Source organism: Dromaius novaehollandiae, chromosome 10, assembly GCF_036370855.1.
Source record: "Dromaius novaehollandiae isolate bDroNov1 chromosome 10, bDroNov1.hap1, whole genome shotgun sequence".
Taxonomy (NCBI): Eukaryota; Metazoa; Chordata; class Aves; order Casuariiformes; family Dromaiidae; genus Dromaius; species Dromaius novaehollandiae.
The window spans coordinates 23,847,365-23,864,000 of record NC_088107.1 but is presented as its reverse complement, the minus strand read 5'-3'; the positions used below and the strand labels follow the sequence as shown (position 1 = coordinate 23,864,000).

The 16,636-nt window shown below is 39.1% G+C and overlaps 1 protein-coding gene across 1 annotated transcript in view; it reads right to left on the bottom strand.

Annotated features, from left to right (window-relative positions):
- The window catches only part of HCN4 (hyperpolarization activated cyclic nucleotide gated potassium channel 4), a 151,165-nt gene extending 139,261 nt beyond the window's left edge, over positions 1-11,904 (bottom strand). Inside the window, exon 1 of the mRNA XM_064517631.1 lies at positions 11,721-11,904. The gene's annotated coding sequence lies outside the window, so the exon portion shown is untranslated. The remainder of the gene's footprint in view (positions 1-11,720) is intronic.
- Between the last annotated feature and the right edge of the window lie 4,732 nt (positions 11,905-16,636).

Below are 16,636 nucleotides of genomic sequence, written 5' to 3'. Positions count from 1 at the left end.
GAAATAAATAGTTAGGAGTTAAGGAAGAACAGATAGCCCCATATCAGGTGGCTGTAGATATAAAGGAGGGTAGAAACAAGTTGCCCTCTTTCCTTTGAAACAGGTTCCCGATAGTTGGTTAGTAAGTTGTATGTGGTGGGGATGGATGCAAATGCTCTATGGCTGCTGCTTAATGACTGGCAGCTGGCATACATCATAGACTAAAAAGATATGATAGTTGACTACAGTTGAGGGTGGGGGAAGGATCATCCTTCACTGACTGTGCTGTCACCATAACAATGATGTGACATCTCATTCTGTCTGCAGTGTTTTGCACATCAGGCAGCCTCAACAACAGTAATTTATTATTATGTGACCTTCATTTATTCTATCATGTGAACTTGCAGGAAAGAACAATTAAAGAAATGGGAAGGCAAACCTGGATTTCAAACTGGCTGGTGATGACACCTTCTAAAACAACAGAATTGCTTTACCATAAATTGTTTACAATGGTCAGGCTGAGCCCGGCTTTAGTAGATCCATTTCATTTGAATTAAGGGAGCAACAACTCTGCATTCACAATGCCAGCACTGTGCTCCACAGGGAGACAGGAAAGCTAGCATTGATCTTTTAAAGACACAGCATTGTTAGATCTTCGGTTCTTAGTGTCAGGGCCCGGAGTGCACCAATAGGCTTAATTGCCCCAGTCAGGCTCTCATGGGACCTCCACCCACCCAACCTCCCCCCTTTGTTCCAGCAGCTCCATTTAAGCTCAAGCCTGGGCACCCGGTGCTGGCCTGAGCTATGTTGTAGGTGTACCCGGTTTTGAGTCGTTGTTTGGCTTTTCTGGATTGACTTCAGACCTGACTTGTTGATTTACCTGATGGTGGCTGAACTGCTGATGGAACCTGTTACTGTCACCAGCCCTGCCCTGCTTCCCCAGCTGTGGGACTGTGCCTTGTTGGTGAGGGCACTGCCCTTGCTTGTGCTGTGGTCACCCTCAGCTGCTGGCTTGCCTTTCCTTGCAGAACAGCCCTACTGTTGCTGCTCCCTGATAGTAATTTGACCTACCCCCACTTGATGATGGCACGGTGTGTTTGGATGGGAGAGGATGTGTGTGGGGGGAATTAAAGAAGCAATTCTTCAATGATTACTTTCTCATAGCCCCTTCTCTTCTACACGCTTCTGCTTCGCAGCTTTAATTCACTGTCAGTAACAAAATGAGATGATAGTCTCAGAACTAAGTGGGATGGAGGATATGATAAATGGTGGTTCATGAACTTGGAATGGAGGTTAGAAAGAAGACAGAGTGAATAGAGAATGGTACTGGTAATTGGAGTATCAGGAACAAATCTAGCTCACATCAGATGTCCTCTCTTGATTATTGGATAGAAAATATTAAATGATTTCAGTCTTGTTGCCAGACAAAACTGGCTCTCATATTAACTAAGAACTGGATAAGCCATGGAAAGCGATATTTTGCTCTCACTTTTTAGAGAGGCACATACAAGGACAGGACAAGTTTGTTCTGCTTGAATGGTTTGGCAGGCATGTAAAAGGCTGAGTTCTTCAGGGCTGTTAAATATTTACTATTATGAAAGTTATACACATTTAGCGGAAGTGTCGCAATTATAAAAAAAAATGGGCAAGCTTTTGGGCAGGTGAGTAACCTGAAGAAGGACTTGTGTGTCTGAATTTCCAGTTTTAAGCTTTTCACAACATAGGCACGAACTACCTCCACTGGGATGTACCCCTGTCTAATGGCATTAAAGGAGGAGCGTATACACTGAGGTATGCTTCCATTCCATGGGGTGCTTTGGCTTCATGTTACATTGATTATAAAGTAATGAAACTCAAAAATCTCATTAAAAAAGAATGAAGAAAATATTGCTAATGCTAAGAAGCTCACAGCAAATTATAGTCACGTCTCACTCAAGCATGTGAATTGCAATGATGCTTGCTTTCAGAGCAGTCTTCCTCTCAGGAACTTTCATTTTTTCGTGAACATAACGTATTTTTCTTGCCTTCCTTGAAAGAGGATTATTCTCCCAAACTTGCAGATAGGGTCACAGTCCATGTGGTGACTTCTCCAAGGCTACACTGCACGCATTAGTCCGAGCTAGGAAATGAATGTAGGTATCTCGATTTCCAGTCTAAACACTAGACAGTCATTAAGCAAAACACATTTCAAGTGTAACTACCACACTGGGGAAGATATCCAGAAACAAAACTGCCTTAAAGCCAGAGCAGATCTAATCCTGTAAGGATTCTGTCACACATACTCATAAGCTATTGACTTTTCTTGCTCCAAATTTACCTAGATAAAAGGAAGGTCATTTGAACCCCAATGACTTCCAGCTTCTAGAGCTACTTGATGGACAGTGTAAACTAGATCAAACTTTATGCTGTTCAAACTCCCTCCAGGGAATGCACTGGCACAGCATGCCTCTAACACAAGGAGCCTCAAAATCAGCCAACAGCCTTAGCAGGTTTGTGCTGAGTATGGCTTGGACAGATAGGGATGTTGGTGCATTTAAAGTATCTAAATTCTTTAGTGTGGTTAGAAATAAATAGCACTTTTTCTGCAGAGTTAAAAAAAAACAATATGTACATCTATGCTGTACAACAGAGTTCATCTTCCTTCCTGCTGTCAGTGACAGCAATATACAGCAGAGGGACCCAAAGTCTTCTGCAGCTGTGCTCGAGCATTGTGTTACACACAGCAGGAACATGGTGAGGACAGCCTCTCACAGCAGTGCAGGAACTAGGACAGAGCCTGACAAGGAAAAACTCTTTTGAGCTCAGTCACCCAACACACCAATTAAACAGGAGCAAGACCCATATATTTCAAAAGCCTTTTTTCCTGCCATTGTTACAGGTCTTTGAAAGGTAGTTGGATGGATCAGACCAGTGAATAAATGGGACAGTGGTAACGCTTCTAAAATAGCATCCCCTACCACTAATAGATCCCTTTTCTCTGTATCTGAAGGGTAAAATGTTGGTTTCTTCTGCCTTTTTTCTTGTTATTGTTACTACATATAGCTCTAGCAATAGATTTTTACGGTATACAGCCCTGGGGAGAAAAGGTGTAATTGATGATGATGATCAGCCTTGGACAAAGAGGCATCCTACTGGTAATCACGCTGTGATAAAAAGCATTTTCTACACCATATATTTTCACTTGTTTCTCCCCACTGAAGTGAATTTTGGGGGGTTCTTACGGGTTTGTTTGAGATTTACATTAGCCTTGAAGTATGTGCAATAATACTGTCCAGCTCTGACAATATTTTGTATACAGCACTGTTCTGAATAAGCTTCCTTTTCTTCTCATTTACTAGCAAGTATTTGTCTCCCTAACTTAGTCTTTTAGCTGAAGCTGAACTTAGGAGCGGTGGTGCAGAGTTTTATCTCAGGTCAAAACCAAGGTGAGGCTGTCAAAGCTACGTTCTCAAAGGAGGCCAGTGATGTTCGTTAGACAGCCGGCATATGAAGGACATGAAACATTCCCTTGCAGTTCTCAGGAACCTGCTGATCGGGGTGCAGTAAAGCAAGTCCCCTAACCGATACTAAGAGTGAGCAACCTCAAGCGTCTGAACGAAATATCCCAACCTAACTGCGCTCTTAGAAAGGGAGTGAGACTCAGTCCAAGGGACAATACTGAACTATGCAAATTGCAGCATTCAGAAAACAAGGAACGATCCCTCTCTAGCAGTAATCCAAAGTCTCTGCCACACTCTTTCCCAGTCATACAGGCAGATTAGCAACCAAGCCACAAGTTCAAAATCAAGGTTTTATTTCCAAAGCCTATATCGATATGCATACATACGTGTACATTTACAAAAATTTATATATGTATGTATGTACATAGGCAATGAACACAAAGAAATACATATCAATAGTAGAGTTTCCTATTCGATATGTGCCAAATCTAAATATCTGTACTTAAAAATAAACTCAGATATTCATGCATCACATCCACTGCTATTCATGTTCAACAAGGCTGAATGCAGCCTCCGTATACCCAGTCCTTATATCCAGAATTTGCTTATTTTTGGCGCCTGTGATAAGGATAGTCTTTCTGCAGTAAACTCTACAGCTATCATCAAAAATTACTCCTTTCAGCTACAGGAAGAAACACTCTAAACTGAAAGGAGGAATTTTACAACAGAGCAGAAACCTACCTACTCTTCCTTCCACCCCAAATAAATATAACTTGTGGCATAAGACAACCAATGCTGAATAACATGGACTATAAATACCCTGGAAATCAGTACAAAATGAATGGTTTTGTCTCCTGACTGTCAATGGCATCTCAGTCTTAAACTGTCTTACCTAGTTGTTCCAAAAGAAAGCCAGTTAATATTATCAGCATTATCTTTCTTTTCACCTGACTATCTTACTCTCTTCCCCTTCCATCACACTTCTCTACCACCCCCTACACATTTACTTGAATGCCCTTACTCAGGTTTGGACATACTTTGCACAATACTGAATCTACAGCTTCAATACCTCTTTAGAATATCTACTTTAGCATTACCACTTCATGTGTTTTGAATCAGGCCCTCAAAATCATGAGATCTGCTTTAAAATAATGACTCTCCAAAAATTCATTTGGCGTTTCTCTACATCTTCAAATGGTATTCTTCCCTCCCCCCCAACACATACCAGAAGTAATAAAAGGAATCTCTTATATTTGCCTTGTACTGTTAATTTGGAAGATGTTGCATTGAGAAGTACCACACACTTTGAGACTCAGAAAGAAAAAAAAAAGAAATCTAACTATATTGTTGAAGAAACTCTATTTAAACTGCCTCAACTGGCAAGCTCAGTCAGAGAGGCAGGCTTAAAGTGTATCAGATTTCTACCAGTGGACAGGTCACCTACCTGAGAAGAACGATGCAACAGTCCTCTCCAGATGGCAAAGGCAATTTGAACTCCTTATGCCATGAGAGGTAGAACAAGGAATTAAGAAAAGTCTGATCCAATATAGGAAACTCTAGAGTAACTCCGCTGATGACACTGGGATAAAATCCTGTGCATTTACCCAGTAAGACTGAGAGCACAGTTTAAACCTAGATATTCTGAACAAAAGTTGACAATGCTTTGGAAAAGATTTACTCTAAATAAGCAGCTATTCTGTTACCAACACCGTTCTCTTGAAGACAGGTTAATTGCACAAGACCTGCCTTATAGAAATCAAAAAACAAAGATCTGAACATTAAATTACTGTATTTCAAAGAAGTTTTATATGCAAAAAATTATATTTTGATATCCAGGATAATGAAAAAATATCAGGATAGCATTTAAGTACATGCTTGGCTCTACATATGTGTTGAAGTATAACTGGAGTCTATGCTTAAAGTTATACACTCCAAAATCATGATATTAGTCCTTACGCTTCTGAGAACATTAGTCTCCCCGACTCTATGAATCAAGTTCTTTAGGCCTGCAGTCTTTTCTTATGCACACACAGGGCAAGAAACAAATGGGACCAAGCATTGCTAAGAAGAGAAAGAAAACCTTTAACCAACTCCAAATCTCACACTGACAATAAAAATAGCAAAAGCACTGAATAATTAAGCTATAAAGTTTCCACCTCCAGTCCCCAGGAACAGAAGAAAAGGTATAACCAGTTAAAATATAAAAGCAACAGTAAATAGATCAGGCAACTAATTGGAGTCTCATGAAATTCTAGAATAAGTAAATAGCTGAAAGTAACATTTAATAGCATAACATATTAAACACTTAAAGACTAAACACACTGCTTTAAAGGTCTGCTTGCAGCCTCAAATACACCATTTTGTATTCATGCAATGCCTTAAAACTGCGCAGTGCTGTGTGACTGATAGACACGTTTGCTTGTTTATCTTTTTTTTTTTTCTTGCAACGAAGACTAAAATCTTTATTTAGAATTTACTCAGACACAAATCTTGCTTGGTCACTAGGATCTGCCCCGATAAAATGAAGCGCAGATTCTTAGATATCACACTGACAACAATACGAATAATAAAAAATGGTTTAGTTGATTTATGTATTTGCAGGTTTTAATATATTAGTTGCTACTGAAGAATTTGTGATATATAAGTTATATCCTGCAGCCATGTATATGAAATACTAGTTAGTACTTGAAGCTCAAAAATCCCATAGGCTAATTTGGCTTTTGGAGGACAGAAAACATATTCTGAACTGGTTCTTCTCACAAGGATCTATGCATTGCATTCTTGAACTTGCATTAAGAGTGAGATTTCTAAAACCATCCTTACAGTAACAGTGAAATTTCTAATACCATTCGGTATCTTTCCTGATAGTCTTTTAAGAGACTTGCTGCTTGCAGAATGTTGTGGCAGGGCTTGAGACAATTAATAAAGAAATTTTAAAGCCCACCACATGTCTAGCACATCTTATGGCCAGAAAATGTACAAAATTTCTTTCAGGGTCTTCTTTATTTTATAGGAAGAAGATGTCCAATATATGACTCAGACGACAGGAACAGTCTAATTTTTTCTGTATTCATTTTGAGACTTTACGTGCTCTGTCAAGCGCTCTCTCATGTTATGACCATCATCAATAGTAAACTCTTCCATAGGAATCTACGCAACCAGGGAAAGAGTAAAAGGGGCCCTGCAGTTACACCCAATCCCATTAACTGCTATAATACTTGATGTATTTGGCCCTCTTGTGGCATAAGAAAACTATCAAATGGTATTCACAGCTACCTACACCTTCCAGAAGGACACACAGATTTGTCCATCAAAACATACCTGCAAGAAACTGTCATAAAAAAAAAAGTCTTTATGAGTCATAGGCAGAGCTTTTGACAGTTGCTAAAGCAGGATTTTAGAACTTCATGGAGAGGTAACAGTTATCTCCCTGTGGCTTTTAATAGCTGCAAGTCTTTCCGCTGACTTCAGTGAGCTTCATGGAGTAATAGAAAGGCAACTGCTGTCTACAGGAAGCTTACCTTATTCAGTATAGCACTCAAGCAATCTTAATGCACACTTAAATGTTACTGAATTCAATATGAATTCTACACATCTAGACTGCATTCATCACCATGCACCAGAATGTCTTTCAACAGTGCTTAAAGTGCCATGAGTAATATCTGTCACTTACTTGTTTTCACATCCTCTCACTGGGGGAAAAAATATATGCAGTTGAACTCTTACCCACCTATATATGCACAGATATGCTGTCAAATGTCAAAGATGATGTGCAACTTGCATTTAAAGCACAAAATGATCAGGTTTATGAAGGGCCTTAGTTCTAGAGCAATTCATCCCACACTGTCACAGCTCAGGCCCTCAGAAAAATCCCTCCGTGTCCTACACAGATGAACTTTAGCTGTTGTAGAAAGCTCCATGGTGCTTTAAAGAGCACAGCACAGCTGTATTCATTCCACAGCTTAGGAAGATGATGTAGATATCCTTTGTGCTTTGAAGACACAGAAATTGATCTAACATTTTAAGCCAAGCCTATCGAAGGAGAGGAGGATGGATTTGACATGTTTGTAGTAGCTAGGGTTACAAAAGAGCTATGTGATAGTATTCTTTGTAGAACTCGAAACGAATTTGAAAACAAAACATTTTTCAGTAAAAAAGGCAGTTTGGCAACACTAATATATATTTTATATTTCAAAAAATCAATGTATCTATTTTTCTTTACAAAACAGTATTTCATTAAAATAGTTCCTTTAATTCTCTTAATTACAAGATTAAAATAATACTCTTCAACCTAAAAATGAAATGTTAAACTTGACTTGGTATTTAAATTATGCTTCATTTTTCAAACCTGCAAAAGCTTTTTATTAAGTATTCTTTTGGCTTGATCTGGAACAGTGGGTTCCCTTTTCCTTTTCTTGCAATGCCACTGGGCTGGACTACTGTTCATCCAGCCTGGTCCCAGAACAGCTGGAGTTTGCGAAACAATGAAAAATCCATTGCAGCATTATAGTCCCTCCAATAGGTGGCAAAAGCACAAATAATGGTGGCACTATCATGCCTTTCCAGGATGGGAACAAGTTGGTTGCAGCTCTAGTATATATGGGAGGGCTACAAAATTGCATGGCCACTATTGTACCCCATGACCAGAAACATCAGAGGGTTCTCTGATCCCTTTTTTCCCTTGCCCACACATACATACACACAAACACATATTCTTACTAGCAAATGCAGATGTATGATTTGTTTGGTTAAACATGGATGTCTGCAGTGTAGATCAAAGTCATTTATTCATCTCCCTTTATAATCAATGGAGAGAAACAGAAACTTCCAGGCACAATTACAGTCTGAATGTATATATATACCTCTGTAAGGGGCTGGACATTCTACAGTAGCTCTTTCTGTTCCCTGGCTACGAAGTGAGCTATTCTGTGCTCAGACGTGATGTGAACATCTAACACTGAGGGAGACAAATCCCACCTTCAGTGCCAGGAAAGGTTTCTGAAGCCTTCTGAGTCACTAACTGAAGTGGTCATAAGCACGTGCCCTCAAACAGCAGAGGATACAAGCACTGAAGAACACTTCTCTCCTGACAGCATCATCGCTGGCTCGTTCAGCTTCAAATGCTGCCATTTATTCTTCCTTTATGGGCTGATCTCATTCCAGATGGTACCAAAGAGGTTGTACGTGGTGAAGTATGGACAGAGTCCAGTGACTTGATAATTTGCTTCAAATGTAGAATGTGATTATATATTGCCTTGACTGGGAGTCAGAGTGTCTGGAAACAGAGGAGTATGAACCCAAATCACAGAATTTTAGAGTCTAATGGATAGCTGCCATTGAAAACTCAGAGAAAGAGACACAGAGAGGCTGCAGAGCTAACCTTTTTCCTAAATAAAATGAGTCTTCTCCATACTTTTGGTAAATACATAATACTACATAATGCACAAGTTCACAGATGCTTCTCTGTAACTTTTAATTGCACACACCTTGAGCTGTTTTCATGCAGCCCTGGTGTGGGTTTTTTTTAACATACAATGGGAGTATGTTTGACATCTCTGTAATGGTCTTCTGTTGGGAACGGATTTGCCCATTTATAAGGAAATCCTACTCAATAACCTTCTTGTGTCAACACAGTCAGAATTAATCATGTCCTTTGTTACTCAGGGGAGAAGTTTCCATATCCCACAGGAATATGCTGCAGCCTTGGTAGATATCCTCTCTCTGAGTTACTGATTGTTTTGACAGGTAGGGTCAAAGTGTATGCCACAATTACCCTGGATTTCTGCAGAGCTACAGTATTTGGTGAGTTGAGGTACAGTAGCAGTGCCTGATTGATTGGAACTATTTGCAGTATTATCTGGAAACAGATATATTCTAGTGGCAATACATTGTTGGTGGAAGTGCTTGACCTTCCCTAGGATCACAATGGAGCTGGATCACATCGGAGCTGGATTTCTTTGTAATTAATATGGATCTAATAAAATCACTTAGCATTACTTAGGAAACAGCTTTAGTTCATCCAGTCACATTGCTCTCATCCTCTTGCTGTACTAATGCATCCCAGCTGTGATTCATTTTAGCCTTACTTTTCTCCCTTCACAACCATAAAATAGAGTGCTAACATACTGATTTTCTGACTAGTAGACCGAGGCACAGACTGAGGAATATATAAATATACACACACACTCACACACATATATATATATTTGATGCACAGTGTTTGTGAGCAAACCAGAAAATGACCATCAGTTTCCTACACCTCTGTGTTCTAGGCTCCTCATTCATTGGTTATTAGTCTTTACACTTCTACATTAACAATGTCTAGGCAATACTTGCTGGAACTGTAGAGATCTGAACAGAAGACCCAAAGACTATCACACTGCTCTGCCTAGCAACCAATATCAACAAGCAGATTTTATAATCTTTACGCTTGCCCTTATATCAATAACACCAAAAGAATTATTACCCTGTAATTTCCCCTCAGTGTTGTAAGAACACTTCTGTACTTCAGCAGACATAAACTGCCTTAGGCTACCTATTTTCTAGATATGATTGCACATCTGGGGCAAATACATTAGTTCAACAAAAAGTCTGAGACCAAACAGACCAGTACTTTGTTGACCTACTCACCTTAAAGTGCTGCAGATAGAGCCTCATATTACAGAAAAAAACTACTACAGCTAGTTCAAATTGCTGAATAACATACAAGTTTGCAGCCTTCTGAACACAAAAATAATTGGAAATCAATTTAATCTCAATGAATGCATTTCTTAGAGGCAGGATATAGATTACTGAGATTTTGACAGTATTTCAGACCAAGGAAGCACTGCTACAAATTGACTGAGTGGAGTCAAAATGCTCCGTTGCTCACAATTTACCAAAACTAGCACCCAAACTGCATCCATTTGTTCAAGTCTTTGTTGTACAAGTGATACACAAAACCCACAAATGTTTTCCTGGGAATCCACAGGTTTTCCATTCAGTAAAACTTCATCAAGTGGCTTCTTGCAGAGCTAAAATCTGGGGCAGAAATTAGACTTCTCTATTCTTAAGACACAAGTCTTACTTCCTGAAATAACAGGAAATCAGATTTCCAAGCAAATCTCCTATCAAAGGGGATATGGGAAAAAGGATACAGAAATAATAGCTCTGGATCCAACATTTAAGCAAGATAAAGCAAACAGAAATGCACATGTATGCACTCACAGGCACACACACACAAATACACACAGAAACACACACAAACTTGCTTCCTGAGGATCCACATATAAGCAACATAAATAATGATTTATCTGTAAGCACAGTGCAAAGAGCACTTTGCTAAATTGAGATGATTTAACAAAAGGTGTTTCAACACAGCAATATGCAAGGTTGTACATGTACAAACAAAATACAGAAGTATCTGCAAATTGCAGGATTGTATCCTGACAAAGTAGTGACCCTGTAAAGGACTGTTTGTATAAGCGCTCTACACTTATGTGACCCTGGACTATAAGCAGCAAAGTAGTGATGAGGACGTGGAAAGATCTGGAAAAAAATGCCTTAAAGTAAGAGAAGAGTTCGTTATGTTTAATTTATCATAAAAGGAGATTGAGAGGTGATGTGATCATTTATGAAGAGACATTCTATTAGTAACTAAAGAGCTTTATAAGCAAGCACAGAAACACATAAAAATAACAAATGTCTAGAAGCGAGATCAATAAGAAGGAATACATTTTAATAGAAAGCTAACTATCAGAACAAACTGCTAAAGAAGATGACAAATTCTGTCACTTAATATCTTTATATTAGGACTCAATGTCCTGCTGGAATGTTTGTCTTAGCCAGACCAACTTCAGTGAGGAATAGATGGCTGAAATGGTCTCCTGTGCTTTTCACTTCTGTGAACCTAGTGTAGGACAGGTGTACAATGCACATTACCTTTGTAGGGGAAACACTACAGAGCAACACACACTCTTTTCTGAACAGGCAAATGTACATACACACAGAAGCCTTTCACCAGGTATAAAACAGCAATGGCCAAAGGAAGAAGCCATTCAGATGACATGATCAGTCAAGTACGTACAGGTAGCGGATTCATGCACAAAAAGTTGTATGGTTTACTGTGCATTAATTCAAAATCAAGTTCACATAAACTGTGTGAACAAGCTGAAGAAATCATTTCATAACTAAATACATTCATAAAGGCTACTAAAGGCTACTAGTTTTATCACATTTATTAAAGAAAAACAATGTTAGCCAAAAGGTGCACACATTGTGTACAGATTAGGCTTTATGTATCTAACTTATCTAACAGTGTACCTCAGGTTACATGTCCACTTGTAATGGCTTTGAGAATCAACTGGTAGCTGACACAGCCTGCATTCTTCCCAGACAGACAAAAGATGTGTCCTTAATCCTTTTGCTCTCTTTGAACAACTGATTTGTTAAGACTGCTCAGCTCTGGCTGTTGAAAGCAAGTCCTACACCAACTAAAATTCTGTGCTTGCTTCCCTGCTTGGAAAAAGCAAACTGGCTCTCACTAGAACCCTTGTTTCTAGTGCTGTTAACAATTAACTACTTGCACAGTTCCAGAGGAATTGTTGCTCAATGTGCCATGCATCTAGCCAACAATATGTCAATTCAAATTACAACCACTCTGAGGAAAGAGCCTAAAAATAGAGGCCTTCCAGGTGGCTCAGCAGACGGGTCCTTTTGCCATCCACGGTAGGACGTTAGCCTTTTCAGACTATGCCTTTGGAGTAGAAATACCCCATTGAATTACTGCAGGAGTCAGCACTGCTTTTATGGCAGATGAGGAGTAAGCAAGTATCTAACTGCAGCTTACTTGATAGCCTATGAGCAAACACTGAAGCTTCAGTCTTCTGAATTGTACACTCACAGCTGGATATAGGTAATGGGGAGAGAAGCAAACAGGTGACTAGACTAAACGGAGGATACAAGAGGAGTGTAGTCAGCCACTCTTTAAGACTCCCTTGATCCCCTGGTCACAATTTCAGATCCAGTCAGGACAGGGCATCTGTTGCAGGTTTCTATCTTTGAATGGTATTCAGTGGCTACATTCCTGTGGAATCTCATGCGAAGACCTCATGGAGGAATGAACATGTTCTCCTCCCACCTGCCTTTCTATGGATAGCTATAAGAGCATCCATGGTTTCCAGACTAAACTGACAGGTGAGTTCAGAACTGGACTGCTGTCCCAGAAAACTGGAGTCTTTTATTCATGTTGGTGTATGAACTCCCTCTCACTTAGTGCTGTATCCTCCAGAGCAGATTGACTCATTAGCAACTGAGATAGGTTTATGTTACTACAGCTTGAATTGTACCTGCTCTGCAGAACAAATAGGGACCTTTAGTTTACTCTGCCGTTAGGCCTCTAATGTTTTCTAGGATCTGTTTTTTTAAATATGGCAGGTAAACATGAACTTGGTTAGGCAATAGCACTGTGTGTCATCCATATATATACACACATCTAGACGCCTTTCACAACATGGAGGCAGATTACACCACCTTTCTCCATCAGCCAACAGAAAGAATCATTAGTGTTCAAGGACGTTGCTGCCTACCCAAACGTAGTTCAAAGGGATTTTGAGAAACTGCAGTTTCTTCCTTGAGTTCCTTGTTGGACTCATGTCTTCCTTTTTTTAACCCCAGCATCTGGCATTTACATGAAACCCAGCAGGAATGACTGTTAGGGCAAACGGACAAATCTATCCTCTATTGTATGTCATAACCCAGGGCTTCTCTAGACTCCCAGTGAGAAGTGCACTCAACTTCATTTAACCACTTCATAATTATCTTCAGCTGCTTCCACACTCATCCTTCAACAAGGAATGGAACAACTTGTAACTGTTGGAACAGGTCTGAAAATAATAAATCCAAAGCAGAAAAAATGTGGTGCAATATGTAAGGAGGTACATGGCATTGCCTGGGGATTAGGAATAAGAAGCTTTTTAACTTCGAACTGGAAAAGCAGTCACAGTGCTAGCATCACCTGCTGAGGGCAGTGAGAGGTACTGAGAGTGACAGCAAGAACAATGTGCAACTTGACAGAAAGTGTATAGTCAGTGACAGTAGAAGGCCTACTCTGGAGCACACTCTTTCTGCTGAATACTGGAAGAGTTCGTATACAAAGTCTTACAATCTTCAGCTTCTGCCTTCCCTACTCCTCACAGAGTGGCCAAGCTGAGGATTATTATTTTTATGAGGTGACTTTTTTTTAACGCTTTTCCTTCCTAATTGAGGTGGCTGTTATGAAATGGCACAGCATCATCTGGTAGCTTTAAAGCACAATTGAATTACTCTGAGAGAAATGCTCTAGTTCATCTACAAGCTGCACCAAGAAGCACTGGGTTATATTCTAATGCTTATGGTACGCAAGAAGACAGGCTAAATGTTCCCAGTGGAGTCTTTTTCTGTAAAATATTGTATCCTGAATTGTACTGTAGTGTTCCTTAGTGCATTGCCTTCCTCACTGTATCTGTCATCCAATTGTATATTAAGCAATGTGACAACCACATGAAGTTTGTTTCTTTTTCCTCCTTTTCCCCTGAGGTCTGAATTCTATGGTATATGAATAAAAGGGTTTAGCAAGACATTTTCTAGGTATGGCAAGAAGATTCCAACTAAAGTGTTCATCTGATAGCATCAACCAAATATCTCAATACAATTGTAAAAATAAATTGTGCCCTTTCACTGTGCAAAAGGAAGAAGAAAAAATGAATATGGAACAGCCACAGATCCAATGAGACATAGCTCCTGTCTGACTCTTGAGCCAAATTTATAATTACTTTTTCTATTTTATCAAGTTTTAAGCTATGCAATTAATGCAGAAAGTTAGCAAGAACAATTCCGAAGCTGACATGAGTGTAATGGAATTTGTAAACTTTTATATAAAAATGTCATCAGCTGCAACCTGAACTCCCTGACTTGTTCTCTTTAATCAGCAATGACTTGCCTGAGCAGCTTCTGGATCTGCACACTGTTTCAGAGGACACTTTGAAGTGCCTGGATAGTGTAGTATTTTGTCTTTTATTTATTTGACTTTAACAACTTTTTGGACATTTCTTTCTTGACTGTTCCTCTATACCCTTTTAATCACACTTCAATAACGATATCTTTCACGGCCCTTCCGGCACATGATACAGATTAGGCTTTAGAAGTTATAAATGCTGAGGTCCTCAGTTCTTAGTGTCATACCATTAGTAGATGATTCCACCTTTCTTGTAAAAAAGAATCATATCTCTAGCCCTCATGTTTGCAAATTGGAGCTTGGAAATATTATATACACACAATGAGAGTCTAAGTCAATAGTCACCCTAGAACAACAAAAAAGCCAATGAACTGGCTTGAGAACTAATGCTGACGCCAAAGTGTGTCCATCAGTGTCTAGAAAATACAAGCAAGATGGCTTTAATGGAGTAAGAGGGTAGCTGCTTGCCAGTATTAATTCCACAGGAACTTATGGCAAGGCTGAAAAGAATCTTTTGGTCTCATTATTATTTCATAATAAAAATATCCTGCAGTGTTCATGGAATAAGCAAATACGTTATTCTGCTCAGACACAATGAATTGCACAATTCACCCTAACAGTACACCTTACCTCTCGCCTATCAATTCTTGATTATTGTTTTTTCAGAGAGACTGTTAGGTGAAAAATATTATTAATTTACATATCTATGAACAGATGATAGAACTTTTAAAAACTGTCACATACGTCACAAATATGCCACAAAAAGACTGCTTTATATGTGTTTTAAAAAAAGAAAATCCCTGACAGTTTAAGTCTGTGAGCTTGCATTAGAGGCTGATCAATTAGCATTATGAATGTAAGTGGATATTTTTATTCTATTTCCTATTACGACAATCAGAACATTTCATGTTACAGGTAAAGGAATCCTATATTTTGAATCAGGTCAAGTTGCCTGTTGTATGCATTCTTTACCAACATGCCTTCTTTGGCCCACAGGTATAGGCTATGGGGGATGGTTACCTAAAACATTGCTGGTGCATGATGTGCAACTGCTGAGAGCCTAGCTAGTGCCTACATTCTGTAAGCAGTATAAATCAGCCAGAACTGCAGAAGAATCTCTTCCGAGCTGTAGAAAACTGTGGTCCATTGCATACCTTAAAACTGCAATAGTTTTAAGGCAAGACAAAAATCTGAGTTTAAAGTAAACAACAGTGTTCACCAGACATTTTAAGTCCTGATTCTAATGGCTGGCTATTGGCACATTTCACTTTGCTATGGATTTACCCAGTTTTGCCTGTTTCCATTCTGATAACAGGCAGTAATTTGGAAATATTACCTCATTGAAACAGTGACTCGGCAAAGAAGTTGTATGAGGAGATGAGCTGAGTTCAGGGCTAAGTATCTGCAAATCAATATATACCACTTCATGGTATATATTAAATACTGATAAGTGGTGCTTAGGCTTAACTGATCTGGCAAATCTAGAAAAGGTCACTTAGCACTTAGTAACTGACAGAGGAAACTGCAAGACATGTGTTCTTGCTCCATGAAAGCTTATTATTAAAGCAGGTAAGAGACAGAGGCTGTACATATGTACATTGGTGGAATGCTCCAGGGAGTATGAAAACATGGTGAAGAGTAAGTGGAGATCATTCCAAAATCATCTTTTTTGTAGGAAATGCCAGAGTGGCAGAAGATTGAGGTGTCTTGTAAATTCTCTACAGAAGTGGTTTTCAGTTAGGGAGTCATACAACTCCACAGAACATGGAAGGGATTCTGAGGCACTTAAAATTTTAGTGCAGCCTAAAACCATCCCCTTCCACTCTCTTACTTTCCAATGTAAAATGTTCTCTTATCAGCCTCTTAAAACACACACACCAATTTGAGATTAGCACTACTGTAATTAATACATTTTTACTCTTCTTAATCAACATAGTGGAACCATCAGAATGTATGACTTTGCAAAGGGGCTAGTTTTGAAAAACATTGTTTTGCAGCACCTGGGGAGAAAAAGCAGCTTTTGGTCAATCTCCAAGTTTCCATTTTGACCCTAAGCCTCATCTCTATCCAGGTAACAGAAATGTCTCTTAAAAATTACATTTTTTTTGATTAATGTGAGAGCTTATATAACATCTTAGTTTTCCACTGACACCAGGCCACTATTAAATATTAGCAAATACCCTATCTCTGGAATACTAAAATAGGAAAACAAAATATCCCAGATGGCATTCCATCTATCATACTT